We start from the raw sequence: 18,663 nt of genomic DNA on the forward strand, positions 1-18,663 counted from the left end.
ATTGCTTACTTTTTAAAGATCAGTAAGATCAAAACCCCAGATCACTTTTCAGCCATAGCAGTTCCAAATATTGTGCTCTTCCTGTTTTAGCTATTTAAAAAAATAGAAATGAACATTTTGAAGAACCCAAAAGAAAAATGTTTAAAACCTGTAAATCATTTAATTCTGTGTGAAAATTAAATGTGTATTAAATATGCAAACTATTTTTAAATACTAGAAATTTAATTTTGAAAGTCTAATCCAGCAGTACTTGTACGTAGGGAACTCAATGGGAGCTTTGTGAATTGTAAGTGTTAAAAAGGGCTGCACGATTGGGAAGATTATCATCTGCGTTCTGTTATAGTTTACCTATTTTGAGTAAACATTGTAACCCCCACACTTTACCAAGCATGATGTAAGGTGGGCAAAATTTGGATTGGAGAAGCTGAAAATCTAATACGCTAGGGGTTGTCATACCATAGCTGAATAAACTCTGGCATCTCTGAATGACTGAAGGAGTACCAAATTCATCAACTACTGTTAAATTTGAAGAAAGACACATTTCAGGTTAACATTTAAACCTACTAAAATATGAGTGATAGTCTGAGATATAGATTATTCTTCAAGAAGAATTGTGGCTGCATCATACTAGGAGCCCATTTCACCCTGAATATCCAAGTGTGCTTTACACCTTTTTATAAAACCTGAAGAAGAGCTCTGTGTGAGTTCGAAAGCTTGTCTCTCTTACCAACAGAAGTTGGTCCAATATACGAGATTACCTCACCCATCTTGTCTCTTTAATATCCTGGGACAGACACGGCTACGACAACACTATAAAACTGTACACAAGTACCACTTTGTTTGCAGCAGTGGTATGCAAGGTGAAATTTTATTGCCTGTATTATGCTTGAGGTCAGACTCAATGATAATAGTCTCTTCTGACCTTAAGATCCACCTTTGGGGAGTAATGTAATAGCTGTTTAAAGGGGCATGACAGTACACAACAGTTTAGGACTAGAAGTTAAGACTCTAATCCAATTGAAAGTACAGGGGATTTTAGGTAAAATGGATTTTATCTGAGTTGGAATTTAGCTAGCAAACAGGGGCTAACACCCAAAATATTCCTTGGAATCCCTATTTACTGAAGTGCTCAAGACCTTGGTTTTATGTCGCACCCAAAAGATAGCAGCTCCCAATGCCTTGCTAATAGGTTTATCCAGAACTGAACTAAAGGGGAAAGTACAGTGTTCCTCGCTGAAAAGGTAGTACCATTTTGTGCACCATTCCTTGGAGGTCTTTCATCAAAGTACTTGCCCAGCTACCCCTGTGTAGCTTGTGGCATCTGACAGCATCACAGGAGGCATTGATATTTCCGCAATCTTTAATTATAGCAAATAAAGATTAAAATTCTCTTGAGCACGAATAGTTTATTTAAAAGGACATCAGAGTTGGCAGATCCAAGATTTCATCCGTCTTTTTTGCTTGTTCATACATAAAATTCATACATCTTTATGTTGCTCAGTATAAAGTACAAAAAGTACTTCAGAATGCCCTTTCTTCTGTATTACATTGAACTCCTCTGGCACCTTTCATCCGAGGCTGTCAAAGCTGTTTACAGATGCTAATTAAACCTCACTGCACCTGTACAAGGTGAGCAGTGCTAGCCACATTTTGCAGCTGGCAGGACTGAAACACACAGAGAGGTTAACTTTCCCAAGGTCAGTGGCAGGGCTGGGAAGAGAACCCAGATCTCTTGTCTCCTAGTCCTCTGCGTTGACTGCTACATGGGCTTTCCTTCTACTTATTTAAAAAGAAAGCACAACCCTCTAACCATCCAAGCCCTGAACATATGGACTCAAACACCCTTTCTCTTAAGAAAATAGCCATTGGTTTCAAGTTTCCAAGGAGCTAGATTCTGTATTCCAAGTAGAATTCAAAGTGGGGAATCCTATCTTTTATCCGACAGGTCACAATATTACAGCTGCGGTTGAACCATGCAAAGACCAAGAAAAGGTAAAATGGCCGGTAAAAGGTAAAGGTGAATTATCAGTCTTACTACTCCCATCTCTGAAGTCTTTGTAAATTTTGCTTTATAAAGTGCTTCGATGAAAGCAGTGATCTAATTTTCCCTGAGGAGGCCAGTTGTGCCCATTCAGTATTCTATGATACATTCTTTTATCACTCTTATCACTGTAATATCTGAGGACCTTCCCATTGTGCAGTAAGAGACGTGATTGACATCTATCATTTATTGTTTGTTCTCTCTTATCTTTCCCCAGGCAGAGAATTGTGTATGTTTTGTTTTAGTAGTGTTTTGTTTTGTTTTGTTTTTAAAATGTACACGTTGTGTGTGTTAGAAGAGGCTGGTTGGAGGAGTGCACCTGGCACTTGGAGTGCAGGGTGGTGTGGTTTGTGATGGTCCTTTCGTTCCCTTGACCGTTTGTTTTATAGTCTCAGACCAGTCCTTGAGAAAGCTCTGTCTGCTGCAAAAATGGATTTTATCCTGTAGTAGAAAGAGGGCCTTGAAGATAAGGTCTGAGACCTTGACCTTGAATTGATATTCTGTGGGAAGCCAATGCAGAGAGCAGAGGACAGGTCTGATGTGCACTTGTAGCCAGTGTTGCTGGGGAGACATATTGCAGCGTTCTCCACTGACTGGCGTTTTCTAGGGGCTGATGGCTTCATGCCCATTCTCTCAAGTACAGACAGAAAGATTAGTCAGTTCAGTCAGTCAGATTACACAGGTGAATTTTTAAAAGCCATATTACAAACTATAAATACTGTTACTCAACTTTTGATTTATAAAAGTTTTCAATTCATTCTGCTCTCTTACCTCCAGTGTCCCATTTGCTGATGTCATTCCATAAATGTGCTTAGGTTTTTGGTTGATCCTAGAAATTAAAACTCGGAGTTTATTTAGATGCCTTTACTGTCTGTCCTCTCTGCTGCTCTCCTGTACAATTTGGACCACTTCAGCCCAGTTCTCACAGCACTTAGTGTCTCTCTCCTAGCAGCTTGCCAGCACTACCTCTCACTGCTGGGCAAGGTCATAGGCCAGGGGTCGGCAACCTTCGACACGTGGCCCATCAGGGTAATCCGCTGGTGGGCTGCGAGACTTTTTGCTTACATTGACCGTCCGCAGGCACGGCCCCCCCGCAGCTCCCAGTGGCTGCAGTTCACTGTTCCCAGCCAATGGGAGCTCTGGGAAGCTTGTGCTGCTTCCCGCAGCTCCCGTTGTCCGGGAACGGCGAACTGTGGCCACTGGGAGCTGCCGGGGGCCGTGCCTGCGGACGGTCAATGTAAACAAAGTGTCCCGTGGCCCACCAGCGGATTACCCTGATAGGCTGCGTGCCGAAGGTTGCTGACCCGTGTCGTAGGCCCTTTCACGCTGATGTGTGTTTGGGAGGAACTATGGTGAGGAAACTAGACCTTTATTATTTTCAAAACCCAGTAACTATTCAAGGTAAAGTGTTTCAAGTCTGCTTCAGAGATGAGGCTGCTGTTTTGTAAATTCTGAAAATTGCTGGTTATAATAAGTATGGCCAACCAGAAATCGGGAGTAACGCCTGAAGAAACCATGAGTAGAGCCCTGCAAATCTGTGGATATCCGCTTTCTGTCTCCCCTCAGCCTAACTAAAAGAAGGTTGAGGGGAGATATGATTGCTCTCTATAAATATATCAGAGGGATAAATACCGGAGAGGGAGAGGAATTATTTAAGCTCAGTACCAATGTGGACACAAGAACAAATGGATATAAATTGGTCATTGGGAAGTTTAGACTTGAAATCAGGCGAAGGTTTCTAACCATCAGACGAGTGAAGTTTTGGAATAGCCTTCCAAGGGAAGCAGTGGGAGCAAAAGATCTGTCTGGCTTTAAGATTAAACTCGATAAGTTTATGGAGCAGATGGTGTGATGGGATAACATGATTTTGGTAATTAATTGATCTTTAAATTTTCATGGTAAATAGGCCTAATGGCCTGTGATGGGATGTTAGATGGGGTGGGATCTGAGTTACTACAGAGAATTCTTTCCTGGGTATCTGGCTGGCGAATCTTGCTTATATACTCAGGGTTTAGCTGATCGCCATATTTGGGGTTGGGAAGGAATTTTCCTCCAGGGCAGACTGGAAGAGGCCCTGGAGGTTTTTCGCCTTCTTCTGTAGCATGGGGCACGGGTCACTTGCTGGAGGATCCTCTGCTCCTTGAAGTCTTTAAACCACTATTTGAGGACTTCAATGGCTCAGACATAGGTGAGAGGTTTTTCGCAGGAGTGGGTAGGTGAGATTCTGTGGCCTGCGTTGTGCAGGAGGTTGGACTAGATGACCATAATGGTTCCTTCTGCCCTTAGTATCTATGACTCTATATCTGTACCCACATCCGTGGACTGTTTCTGTGGATTGAGGATCTGATGTAGATACACGCAGGGCTCTAATCATGAAACTTAAAAAAGAATAAACGTTGAATTTTTATTTATTTCCTGGTTTCTGAGCCATCAAGATATACTCCACATTTTTAAAGTTTTTCTCTGCAACTGAAAGGGCTTTTTAAAAAAATGAAATCTTAGATTCTCATGCAGTCTCTTGATTCCAAAGGCTGGGACTTTCAGAACAACATCAAATACCACAAGACCCATGATCAAATGGTGAGAGTTGGCAAGACTGTGTGATCATTCTCATCTGTTGATTCATATTTGAGGTAGTATAGGAAAAAATTGAGAATTAAAATAGGAGCCCTTTCCTATATTCAGCTTGACTTCTCTAGGCAGGAAAATAAACATGCTAGCATATTTCTAAGGTTAGATCAAAGATCTGATGGCCCTTGACAGGTAGAGATGTGATTGCAAGCTGTGATACAACTATTGTGTTGGATGTATCTTCAGAATAACTTCCTAACGTCGTGTAATGGCTATTGGAAAGGCATGAACCCAAAACTGTTTATCCAAAGCAAGAAATATGATGCTGAATGGATTTGGAAAACGTACAAAAGACACTCAATGAGAGAATTATACACTCTGAGGGCTGGTCTACACTACCGCGGTAAATCAGTCTAACTTAGGCAACTTCAGTTACGTGCATAACGTAATTGAAGTCACCGTAGTTAGATCCACTTACCGTGGTAGCTACGCTGCACTATGACTACAGGACAGTGTCTCCTGTTGACTTCCCTTACCCTTCTCAGGGAGGTGAAGTACAGATCAATGGGAGAGTGCTAGATCGACACTTGCAGCAGTGCCGATATCCAGGTAAGTGTAGACATGCCCTGATTATGTTTGAGTAAATACTCCGGTGAGTGATTATAACAGTGGAGCAGCTCAGCATAACCTGAAAGGTGTAAATGGGGAATTCTAGACTGACAGAGAAGATAGAACGTAGATAGATAGAAGATAGATAGACACTGAAACACCTGATACATGGCCTGACCACAGCTTCATAGAGAAAAGGGACAAGTGAACAGCGGATGTACTCTCCAGAAACTCAAGATTTCCCTTTCGTACTTTAACTGCTCCAAAGGGGGTTAATATAGATTAGTGTTTGCAGAATTTCAGACAAAATGTGTTAGGCATGCCGTTTTCCTAAAAGTCTGATTCTTGCTAGATTCTTAGTGCAGCTTGTTTTTTTGACCCTGGCTGTGGTTTTAGATTGTGTGGGGATTTCACACACACCCTCTCAGACCTTGACTACAGAAGGTATGTCCTTACTGATCGCAGCTTGGGTAGGCACGGCAGCATCGAGCGAGCATGTCTAAGAATAGCTGTGAAGCAGCAGGTTTCAGAGTAACAGCCGTGTTAGTCTGTATTCGCAAAAAGAAAAGGAGTACTTGTGGCACCAAGTACTCCTTTTCTTTTTGTGAAGCAGCAGTGGCTAGCGAGGCGAGTTAGGTACCCATGGTGCTGAGCAGGCACGTATGCAAATACTGCTGCATCTTCGCTGCTATTTTTAGGCTACACCGAGTGTGAGCCTGCCTGTCCAAGCTGCAGTCCCCCCGATTGCAGTGTAGGCATCCCTTAGGAGGAGGGTGAGAAAAACGTGTTTGGAATTTACCCCATTCGAACATCTCTATACAAAACGTAGGGGCTTAAGGAGTCTGTCCTGGGAGTAAACAAGGGTGTTAGATCGGCACAGTATTTCTCATGATACTATCATGAGGCGTGCAGCATTCTGTGCTTTACTTAAAGCCCCAGCTCCCACAGAAGCGATTATATGAGTATCTCAGCTTTCTTTTCTTTTCTTTTTTTTTAGTGTGACTTTCTCGCCCTCATGTTGGTGGAGAAAAGCTTAAAAATGTGACTTCAGTGCACCCTAAAGACTCAGAAAACAGAAGGCAGATAAAAAGACCCCCAAATGTGGGTGTTCCCCCCCATCTCATAATTTTTAAGCCAATTTCATATTTTTTGTGCCTGACTCATGGGAAAATACTGGAGGTATATCCTATGGTGGACTGGACGCTTTTATCAAGATGAAATATCGCATGCTGGGATTTCTAGTTGTGCAGGCATTGTTAGTGTGGTGGTGATTTGCCCTATTTTAAACAAATTAGTGCAGTTCCTGGACATCCAGCAGTTTGTGAATGGTGGCACCTTGCCTCAGCTCTGGAGAATTTGGTCCCTCTTGGGCTGTGTTTTTAATGTTTGCAGAAGATGAGCTCCTCTGATAACCCTGGAAGTGGAGTTGTTGGATTGGAACCCAGTCTTTCTGCCTATTGTAACTTGCCGCTTTCCTTCATCTTCCGGGCTAGTGCCTGTAAAAAGAAGAATAAAGCGGCAAGAAAGCTGCATCCGATGAAGTGAGCTGTAGCTCACGAAAGCTCATGCTCAAATAAACTGGTGAGTCTCTAAGGTGCCACGAGTCCTCCTTTTCTTTTTGCGAATACAGACTAACGCGGCTGCTCCTCTGAAACCTGAGATTTTTCATGAAACAACTAATTTTAATTACGACTGATCTGAGTGCAGGATGGGGAGCCAGTAACTTCTGAGTTCTAATGCTAGCTTTGATACAGACTCTACGTGGGCTTGGACAAGTCATTGAAACTGTTCTATGAATCTATGAGCTGAGGTGCAGGTTTTAAGGCAGAAAAAAACATGGTGATCTAATCTGACCTCTTGCACAACACAGGCTGCAGAATGTCACCCACTGATTCCTGCATCAAGCCCATGATCTCTCACTGAGCTACAGCAAGTCTCTTGCCCAGACATCCAGTCTTGTTTACCTGTATGTAAAATGGAAATATTTATCTACTAAAAAGGGTGTTGTCAGGATAAATTAGTTAATGTTTAGGAATAACGTTGCAGATGAAAAGTGCTTTACAGAAATTAAGTATCAATGCAAATGATGCACAGATTTTTGTTCAAGCAAATCCATTTTATACTGGGGGGTTGCTAAGTGTGAGCAGGATGCAAACTCCTTTGGGATTTACCCTTTTGCTACTATGGCCCAACTGTTTATCATCCTAGGTCAGAGGTTATGAAAAGCAGTAGTTAATTAAAGCTTTATTAGATGTAGGTGATAATACTATGAAAGGAGCCAGCCACGCCGAGGTCAATAATAAAGACCCTTTGTTAAAATATTTAATAAATTAACACTCTGATCTGGAGGGGAGGGGTGGAAACCGATTACAAAGGCCAGGCTTGTTAATCAGAATGTTTACTCTCTTCAAAAGTCCAGGCCCCATGGCTCCATAATCTTTAGTGATCAGATTTTTTTCCCCCTAGTATTGCAGACTGCTGCTGGCCCCTGCAGGGGAAGTTCTTCTTTGGGTCAGGCCTGGGACACGGCAAGGAGGAAGTGCCAAGACAAACATAGGTTACAAGGGCCATCACGCTAATAAACAGAGCACTCGTTAGTCAGAAGGTCAGGCAGCTAGTCAACGGCTTGGAACAGTGACAGCAGTTAGCACAGGTTCATATTGCAAGCAAATGGAGTGAAAGCTCGTTTTGAGCAGTCTGTGGAGTTTGGCAAGTGTTTCTGTGTGGGGATATTAAAATATTGATACAACTGGGATTCCCTAAAGCAGCTTTCCTTTTCTGCCTGCTGCTTGGTTTGCTGAAACTCCGTGCTAACGCTCTTCCACACTGCTACTTTTTGCTCTTTTAAAAAGGTAAAGATGTGATGAAGTAGTACTCATCTGTGTGACTGGAATGCCATGCATTGGCCTTTTTGTCTGCTGCCTGGCAATTTCCAGACTTGAACAGTAGGGGGCATCTTTTACTCATGCTTCTTTGGTTTTGTTTTAGTGTCGCTTGATCTATAGGGCCGTCTTTAAAAAGCAAATAGAGCATTTGACCTGCTGTGCAAATTAGCCATATGGTGAAGTGTAATATCCCGCTGACCCTCATTACAGAGCACTATGAAAAGCACTCCCCTTTTCACATGCAAGAATATTAAAGTGGCCTTTTCAGCATTTTCCTCCGTATAAAACTGTCTTCACTCCCATGGCCAGGCAGTTAAAAGGGAACTCCAGCTGCAGCCAGGATGGTGAAATTAAAGGCTTTACCCCGTCTAAATGGAAAATAGATATTCCTTCCTATAGACTGAACTGAGAGAACAATGCTCCACTGCCATCCCATCAATAAGAAGGGATAATGCCCCTATTTTCTGAGAGGAGGGAACACAGGTCCCTTTTAGAGAGTGGCTGCTGTGAAACCATCCCAAAGGGGGGAGCTTTTTTTTTTTAAAGAAACTGTACTGTCGAGTTAACCTATTCTTGGCTTTATCCTCAGAGCGGTTGGAAGCAAATCAGCAACTGAGGTAAGAAAACTGGTGAGTCATACAATAGTTAGCCATATGAGAGAAGCCACCATCAGGTCCAAGGAGATCCACTTTCCAACTGTGACTAGTTGCTGTTAGGCTGACTTCCATCAAGAGAAACTTCTTGTGCATCTTCATCTCTTTGTAGAAAAACTGCTGTAAATTCAGTCTAAGACGTGCACCCCTCCCCCACCAGCACAAGTGTATGCTTGAAACCAGAGGTGAATTAAAGCTTTTCCGGGTCTACCAGAGCTTTGCAGCCCCATCTGGAGAGGGATGGGAAGAAGCTTCTCTTCAAAGTCCTTGATCTTCCTTCCAGGAGAGGTAGACCAATCAACTCAGACCATCTCCAGCTGACTGGCAGCAACAAGCTGTGTGCGTTTTGCTGTTACCTGCAGCTACCTGATTAGCACTGTCATATGTTGCCTCTGACCATAGAGGCCAGATTCCAGGGAACTTACTTCAATCTGTACCTTGCTTAAAACTAGTTAAAAAAATAAAATAAAGTCAAGGAGCTGAAGTGGGTGGGAAGTGACTGATACAGGGGACTGGAAATTGGATGTGGCATTCTTCCCCACTAAGTCATCTGTTTGAGTCTGGCCTGGGTTGCTAGGGTCTGAAAGTGGATACTATCTAGTCTGGCTTGTGTGACGTTGAGTTGGTGGGGGACAAGAGGAAATAATTGAACAAATATTGAGTATCTATAGAAGGCGCTACAAGGAGGAGGGGATGTTTACCTGTGCAGTGTCCAGTGCACAGTTATGGACCCTCTAAAAGAAAGAAGAGAGGAATTAAATAAAACCTCAACAAACTGACTTGCACAAAACACTACAAGTAAGGGAGTCAGCTGTGTGACCGAGGAGACTGGCTCTCTTTAGACTGGAGGGCTCAGGACAAGAGTGTGATGGGAGAATGGAAACGCTAATGATTTATTCTCGTCTTGAGGGGGTCTCCAAGCACCTCACCAACTTCTCCTACATTCATATATGCAATTTATGTCATGCTTCCCCATATGTTTCTAGCAGTTTTCCTCTTCTTACGTGCCAAATGACTATCACTTCCTTCAAATCTTTCCTTAAAACACATCATGCTCTACGAAGTCTTTTGGGGATGGTATCTGCAAGATTCCAAAATTTCTGCACTAACTCAAACTGGCACTGTGACAAGGCGCATTATGCCTGAATGGTTTTCCTTGTGACTGAGCTATTAGTTATCTACTGTAGTTTGTTACAGCCCTTTGGGGAAGGGACTGTGGTTCTGGTTCTGATTTTGCTTATACCAATGTAAAATCAGAGTAACTCCATTAAAGACAATGACATTATGGTGGGGTAAAACAGGAGTGAGAGCAGACTTGGACCCTGTGTCTCTGTTAATCATAGGACTGGAAGGGACCTTGAGAGGTCATCTAGTCCAGTCTCATGCATTCAAGGCGGGACTAAATATTATGTAGACCATCCCTGACAGGTGTTTGTCTAACCAGCTCTTAAAAATCCCCAATGATGGAGATTCCACAACCTCCCTAAGCAATTTATTCTGTGCTTAACCACCCTCACAGTTCAGAAGTTTTTCCTAATGTCCAGACTAAACTGCCCTTGCTGCAATTTAAGCCCATTGCTTCTTATCCTATCCTCAGAGGTTAAAGAGAATAATTTTTCTCACTCCTCCTTGTAACAACCTCTTACGTATTTGAAAACTGTTATCATGTCCCCTCTGAGTCTTCTCTTCTCCAGATGAAACAAACCAAGTTTTTTTCAATCTTCCCTCATAGGTCATGCTTTCTAGACCTTTAATCATTTTTGTTGCTCTTCTCTGGACTTTCTCCAGTTTGTTCACATCTTTCCTGAAATGTGGTGCCCAGAACTGGATATATTGCTCCAGTTGAGGCCTAATCAGCACAGAGTAGAATGGAAGAATTACTTCTCGTGTTTTGCTTACAACACTCCTGCTAATACATCCCAGAATGATGTTTGCTTATTTTGCAGCAGTGTTACACTGTTGACTCATATTTAGCTCGTGATCCACTATGACCCCCAGAACCCTTTCTACGGTACTCCTTCCTAGGCAGTCATTTCCCATTTTGTATGTGTGCAACGGATTGTTGCTTCCTAAGTGGAGTACTTTGCATTTGTCCTTATTGAATTGAATCCTGTTTACTTCAGACCATTTCTCCTGTTTTTTCACGTCCTTTTGAATTTTAATTCTATCATCCAAAGCTTTTGCAAACCCGCCCAGATTGGTATCATCTGCAAATTTTAGAAATATACTTTCTATGCTATTATCTAAATAATTGATGAAGATATTGAACAGAACTGGTCCCTGCAGGACCCCACTTGATATGCCCTTCCAACTTGACTGTGAACCACTGATAACTGCTCTCTGGGAATGGTTTTCCAACCAGTTACACACCCACCTTATAGTAGCTCTATCTATGTTGTGTTTCTGTAGTTGATTTGCACCATTGATTTGCACTAATTGATTTGCACCATTGTTATTTGCTCCATTGTCTTTCCGGGTACTGAAGTTAAGCAGACTGGTCTGCAATTTCCCGGGTTTAAAATATTTATATGGTGCTAAATGCACCATTGGCACTCAAACACATGTATTAAAATAAGATCCAAACTATCCACGGGTATCATTTCAGCCAGTTCAAGGTGATGGTTAATAAAGCCCAGCAGCACTACTCGATGGGGTAGAGAAGGAAGCGTATACTGTATCTAGTTAAAACTGGTGGAGGAGTTTAGCCTGGCAGAGTGTAATCTCCAGCACTGGAGTTTGGCGAAGACCATAGCATCACCAACTCACAAAGAGTGTTCTGGGATTGTAAATGGCTAAAAATGATCGGGGCATTTGATCCCAATCCTGCAAGTCTGTTGTTCGTGGAACTGCTGTTGTCTTTGGTATTAATTTTGTGCACAGAGAGTTTGCAAGAATGACCCTCAACTTCAGATCACCCAGTTAATTTCTACCTGTTACTTCAGGTAATTTGAAGGCAGGTACAAAAATCCTCTTATTTACTTACTTTTGTGAACAGTTGTGTAAAGCTCAGAGTGGGTTTTGTAACGATGGAGCTGATCTCACTTTTGTTTTTGTTGAGATGCTGTGTAAGTCTCTCAAAGAAAATGAAGGAGGGGGAAAGTCTGCGTGGAACTGAAAATCACCATGGAGCAAAGTCTTAGCAAGGATCAAAAAGCCAGTGAATGCCAAAAGTCAATTTAAGAAGAGCCTGAGCCAAACAGTAGCAAATACTAAATACATCCATAAATCCAGATGGGAGCATGCTCTAACTCAGGCTCATCACTGATGAGCGGAAGATCAAGTTGATTGTTAACCTGTTTACTTTAAACCAAAGCTGCGGTATTTAGAATGAGATAAACTGTGGATAGAGGATTCCCAGTGCTATAAATTAATGGCGCTTCTTTTGGATTGGAAACCTAGGTGATTCCAAATCATTAGAGGACTAATTTTGTAGCCACTCCATAGATACAAAAAGAAAAGGAGTACTAGTGGCACCTTAGAGACTAACCAATTTATTTGAGCATAAGCTTTCGTGAGCTTCAAGCTTATGCTCAAATAAATTGGTTAGTCTCTAAGGTGCCACTAGTACTCCTTTTCTTTTTGCGAATACAGACTAACACGGCTGCTACTCCATAGATACAATTCTTATCAATGTTTATAGCAGTTGTGCTTGGGGAGCAGGTACAGAATCAAACACTAATTGACTATAGTAGGTAGGAAGGCTGTGCTAAATCTTTTAGTTTGAAATACCTGGACTCCCTGTAACTCTGGGTTCAAATCCCAGCATGACTAACCCAGCCCTCCCACCTTCTGAGGTGCATAAATAGCAAACTGTGCCATTTACTTTGACTCTTTTGCGTGAGATCTCACAGAAGTCCTAGCTGGTCTCTGCAGATGTTAAAGGTGATATGAGGATTAAAAAATACTTGTAAAATGCTTGGAGTGTCTCAGCTGACAATCACTGCATCCGGGCAAAGTGTTATCACTACCATGTTTTACACAGTGACCTACTGCTCTTCAATGATTAGTACATTCTGTACATGGGACGGTTTTCTGTTTCAGGGTTAACACCACTTAAACCTCTGTTATCCTAGGGAGAAGTGACATGTTCAGCATGTTTTGGATCCAAAATACCCTTTGCTAGGCATGTAGTTGTGAAACTTCTGAGAAATAAGGGAGCCGTGCATTAATGATTTGAAATGGCAGGAAAAATAAATGAGATGAAAATGTATATTAAAGAAAAACATGAAACTTACTGTAACTATCCTCATGTAATTCATAACTGGATGCACTTTCACCTCTGCTACCCCTTAGCTAGAGCTTTTTTTTTGATTCCTTAAATCTTGCATCTGCCTTCATGTGATTATATTTCATTTTCCCTTATGGCAGCTGATGTGGTGATCATCAACAAGTTTAATTATCTGGCGCTCATTGCCAAGTTTGTGAACTGGATGCTCCAAAGCTAATCTGAAAAATAAAGTTCTGCCCAGTAATTTTATAAAACATATGGTGTTATTGATGGCTTTTCCTGGACCGGTGATTAGAATAAATGTGCAGTTTGTGACTGTAATTTTGAATCTTTGGCTGCCTGCTTGAATGGTGGGGGGCAGGGAGGGAGAGAAATCTGTTCCAATCAAATAAATCTCAATAAATGAGCAAGCATGTGTGGTTTTTTCCCTCTTTTCTGGGGACTGTCTACCCCAGAGACAGGCACTGAGATATAAAAAACCATTTGCACAGACAATAGTCTGCTTTGGAGGAAAGTTTTCATAGTGAGTTGCAGATCCTCTGAAACATACCTTAGAAACCTCACTCTCTGTCCTGTAGCTGCTAGTTGATTCAAGATGTGTGGAGTGTGAAGATATTTTCAATGTGACTTCTGTTTTGTTAGGCCACTAATATTTGTCTTTTTCTATTTTTAAAAAAGGAGATGAATAGATTTTGCAGATATGCCCAATGTATTAGTTATTGAGTATTAAATTTATGCAGAGTGAAACAGCTGCTTTTAGGAACATTTGCGGGAGGGATAAATAATGAAGAGGACAGATCACTGATGCAGAGCAATCTGAATTGGGCACAAGCAAACAGTGTGTGTTTTAATATAGTGAAATGTAAATGTATATATCTAGGAACAAAGAATGTGGATCATACTTACAGGATGGGGGATTCTGTCCTGGGAAACTGTAACTCTGAAAAAGATTTGGGGGCCGTAGTGGATAATCAGCTGAACATGAGCTCCCAGTGCATCTCTGTGGCCAAGAGGGCTAATGCGATCCTGGGATGCACAAACTGGGGAATCTCAAGTAGGAGTAGAGAGGTTATTTTACCTCTGTATTTGGCATTGGTATGACCACTGCTGAAATACTATGTCCAGTTGTGATGCCCACAATTCAAGAAGGATGTTGATAAATTGGAGAGGGTTCAGAGAAGAGCCAAGAGAATGATTAAAGGATTAGAAACAAGCCTTAAAATGGTAGCCTCAAGAAACTCAGTCAAAGAGAACATTAAGGGCTGACTTGATTACAGTCTATAAGGACCTACTTGGAGAACATATATTTGCTAATGGGCTCTTCAGTCTAGCAGATAAATGTACAACATTATCCGATGGCTGGAAATTAAAGCTAGGTGAATTCAAACTGGAAATAAGGTGTGTAAATTTTTAAATGTGAAGGTAATTAATCAGTTGAACAGTTTACCAAGGTTTATGATGGATTTGCTATCGCTGGCAATTTTAAAATCAAGATGGAATGTTTTTCTAAAGGATATGCTTTAGGGATTATTGTGAGGAAGTTTTCTGGCCTGTGATATATAGCAGGTCAGACTAAATGATCACAGTGGTCCCTTGTGGCCTTGTAATCGATGATATGACTAGAAAGAAGCTGAGAACATTTGTGACTGACAAGAAGACACGGAGACCATCTATAGAAAAGATCAGATGAGTAGTAAAGCGATAGGAAGGGCGGCAGGACAACATGAGTTGGTCAGTGATGCTTTAATAGGCTCTCTGTGCAATCTGGTTGTTGAACAGCCTTTAGATACTAACATGATAGCATTTTAGAAAAAGAGAAATAGGGACATGAACAGAAGTAACCATTAGTAATGACACTGTGTAGTGATTATAAGGGAACAATATAAAATATAGGTTATTCGTTGCCTATGGCAGTTCTGTCCTCCATATTGACTCATTTATAAAAGATTTAAAAATACACAAACCTGGAATATTGCATTCATTTCTGGTCACCTTATTACCAGAACAATTCTGATGTATTAGAGGGCTTTCACAGAATAGAAACAAATATAACTTTTGGAGGGCTGACTACACTGAGGATAGATCAAGAGTGAAAATATGTATAGTTTAGCAAAGCAACAACCCAGGAAAAACACACTTTCTAATATATGGGGAGTGCAGAACAAAAAAAGGAATGAGAAACTGTTTAGGGATGTACAGGGGAATATTATTAAGAGGATGGGATGAAATTAAGAAAGGGGGAAAATGTTGGTGGAATCATAGAATATTAGGGTTGGAAGAGACCTCAGGAGGTCATCTAGTCCAACCACCTGCTCAAAGCAGGACCAATCCCCAACTAAATCATCCCAGCCAGGGCTTTGTCAAGGTGGCCCTTAAAAACCTCTAAGGATGGAGATTCCACCACCTCCCTAGGTAACCCATTCCAGTGCTTCACCACCCTGCTAGTGAAATAATTTTTCCTAATATCCAACCTAAACCTCCCCCACTGCAACTTGAGACCATTATTCCTTGTTCTGTCGTCTGCCACCACTGAGAACAGCTGAGCTCCATCCTCTTTGGAACCCCCCCTTCAGGTAGTTGAAGGCTGCTATCAAATCCCCCCTCACTCTTCTCTTCTGCAGACTAAACAATCCCAGTTCTCTCAGCCCCTCCTCATAAGTCATGTGCCCCAGCCCCCTAATCATTTTCGTTGCCCTCCGCTGGACTCTCTCCTATTTGTCCACATCTTTTCTGTAGTGGCGGGCCCAAAACTGGATGCAGTACTCCAGATGTGGCCTCATCAATGCCGAATAGAGGAGAATAATCACTTCCCTCGATCTGCTGGCAGTGCTCTTACTCATGCAGCCCAATATGCCATTCGCCTTCTTGGCAACAAGGGCACGCTGCTGACTCATCAGGAATATCAGGAAAGACTTCCTGAGAGAGCTCGGTTTATGCTTTGGAATAATTTCTTCGTTCACATTACTTGGGATGTTTTAAAAGTTGGCTGAACAAGGTTCTGCAGGGAACAGTATGGCATTGCCTGTGAGATCAGTGGGATGAACCAGCATGTCTTGTCTATCTCTGATCTCTAGGATCTCTGTTCAAATTTGTCTTCCAATTACGGTGTCTCTCCCCCCCCCAGCCCTTCAAATCTAGGACTCAAGCCATTTGATATATTGAAATATGGAGGCATTTGCTTTCTGAAGTATACGAAGTATGGCAGTTTGCGCGGGATAGAGAGGTTTCATTCAAAAATGAAGAGACCTGTTTATGGATAAAGCCACAAGTCTCAATACTCGGTTTTAAAGTCAAGCAATAACACTTCCACACATTGTGTCTCTGGAGTGATTTCCAAAGGGAAATCGTTTGTCAGTCTTAGCCTCTTCTTACGTTGGAAAGAAAGGGAGGGAACATTGTAAAGCTTCCTCAAATATTTAATCTTCAACACACAATTCTCGCGCCCCCCCCTTATTTTATTGTGTAAAATAATTGCTGATGGGCAGAGTATTTAAAAAAGACAAATAGAAAATATTTCAGAAAACAAAGCTGGCAATTTAGCTCCCAAACACTGGGTTGGGGAAAGACAGATGCTTGGTTGCACTGGCGGCTTTTGAGTGAGGTAGGCTTTCCTTAGTGCTCTTCTGCAGTGAGGTTCAACACCAAAGGCACCTTCTGTACAGAGCCCTGTTGCCTAGGTAGTGTTTTTGGAGGGTAATGCCCCAGAGCACGCACAATGAGAGTGTGACCTTGTCAGAGCTAGCAGAGAGATTGTGGGAGTCACTAGGTGACTTGAGCAAAAAGGGGTATGGGATGCTGGGAAGATGGAAGAGTGCACTTGAACAGGTGGCTGGGGGAATGGTAGGAGAGGGTAAGGGCAATATTTGGGACTCTTCCTCATCTTTTCCCTTAGAATGTATGGAAAGGAAGGAGAGTTCTTAGCTGTGCATCTTGAGGGATGAGTAAAAGTGTGCCTTGGTTGGGAGCTATTCCGAGCAGAAACTTCATCGTGGATTAAGTTATTCTTTAAGTTACTCTTTAAAATGTCTGACCAGTTTCAAATTGCTGTTGTGGTCCTAGTGACTTGCGTTTGAAGACTCCAATAAGCCCTTGAGGTCACCTCAAAATCTCACCTACATTGTTTGGTGAGATGACAACCTCTGTGTACAGGAAATAATTGGAAATTAACCACCAATTGACTCTCAGAAGATTCTGTATAAAGCTATCGCAGTGGCTGGTTTCAGTGACCGAAGGAATCCCGTGTACTGCCTTCCGCATTGAAGATTGCACCTAACCTCATCTGTTTGCACTTCCCAGAGGGTGCTGTACGCTGCTGGAACTCACCCAGTCAGTTGAGGTTGCTTTTCTCAGTAGTGTTTTTCGGGAAGGAAAAACTAGAATATAATGTGAGCTTGCTCTGTGAATTCAATGTTAACAGGCGACTGCCCCATGTTAGTCTGAGTGGTTTCAATCAAGAATCTGAATGATGCTGTCAGAGGTGTGTTTGGTAGGTTCACCCTTTGAGGTAGTCAGTAGAGAGACAAAAAGAAAAGGAGTACTTGTGGCACCTTAGAGACTAACCAATTTATTTGAGCATGAGCTTTCGTGAGCTACAGCTCACTTCATCGGATGCGATGAAGTGAGCTGTAGCTCACCAAAGCTCATGCTCAAATAAATTGGTTAGTCTCTAAGGTGCCACAAGTACTCCTTTTCTTTTCACCATATTTGTGGAGAGGAATCTAACTCTGGCCCATAATGAAGATACAGTTGCAAGGTTTGGTCTTAAAAAGTGCTTGAATAATAGCCATCGGATTGCTGCATGGCATAGAGGAGATGCAGAGATGTGTAGAAATTGTTTCAAAGATTCTACAATTAGCATATCGTAATTTGTACTTGTCACGGGCCTCAAACTTTTTCACATCACAAACACCCATTGTAAGGCAGTTAAACATCATTATGCCACTAATAGAGATTGCAGAAATTGAGCCATAGAAAAGTTAAATGACATGCGTAAAGTGACGGGGCAAATCATTGGTGGAGTTGGGACAAGAAGCTTGGTTTCAATACTGTCATCCCACTCACTAGGAGGTCAGAGGAAATGGATAGCAACAATAGCCTGACAAATGTCTGTGTGTTTATGATAGGTTTCAGAGTAACAGCCGTGTTAGTCTGTCTTTGCAAAAAGAAAAGGAGTACTTGTGGCACCTTAGAGACTAACCAATTTATTTGAGCATGAGCTTTCGTGAGCTTATGATGCAAGTCTGGGAGCTAAGAAGTGTGAAGATTTTTAGCGCTTTAGGTAGGGGCACCATTTGCAGTTCCTAAGAAGGAGGCTAGTCCTATTAAATCCCCAGATGGCACCTTTCTAAAGGAAAATTCCATTGTAAAAAAAATTGCTCAATTTTACATTGAGTTTTGGAGTTTCTCTGCCTTAGTTTCTTTCCACCTGCAAGTATGAAGCTGATGTTTCTAACACTGATGACATAACAAACAGGAGTCGTCAATGGGGAGTCTACCTGCAGAGAAATGGCTTCCATCCTCACAGAGGAGCTAGGTTGAGGTGGAAGGGGAGGTCTGAGACCTGTGGTTGCAGGAAGGAGCTGAGTGTTAAGGGTGTCTCTCTAAAAGTTCTAAAAGAAGCTGTCAACTAGATGCAGGCAGAAGTCACTTGGTGAAATTCTCTGGCCTGTATTATGC

At 42.0% G+C, this 18,663-nt stretch overlaps 1 protein-coding gene across 4 annotated transcripts in view; it reads left to right on the forward strand.

The window, feature by feature from the left end:
• The window catches only part of EXOC6B (exocyst complex component 6B), a 450,860-nt gene that overhangs the window by 224,368 nt on the left and 207,829 nt on the right, over positions 1-18,663 (forward strand). The window lies entirely within an intron of this gene.

Source organism: Lepidochelys kempii, chromosome 4 (genome assembly GCF_965140285.1).
Source record: "Lepidochelys kempii isolate rLepKem1 chromosome 4, rLepKem1.hap1, whole genome shotgun sequence".
In the NCBI taxonomy this organism is placed as follows: domain Eukaryota; kingdom Metazoa; phylum Chordata; order Testudines; family Cheloniidae; genus Lepidochelys; species Lepidochelys kempii.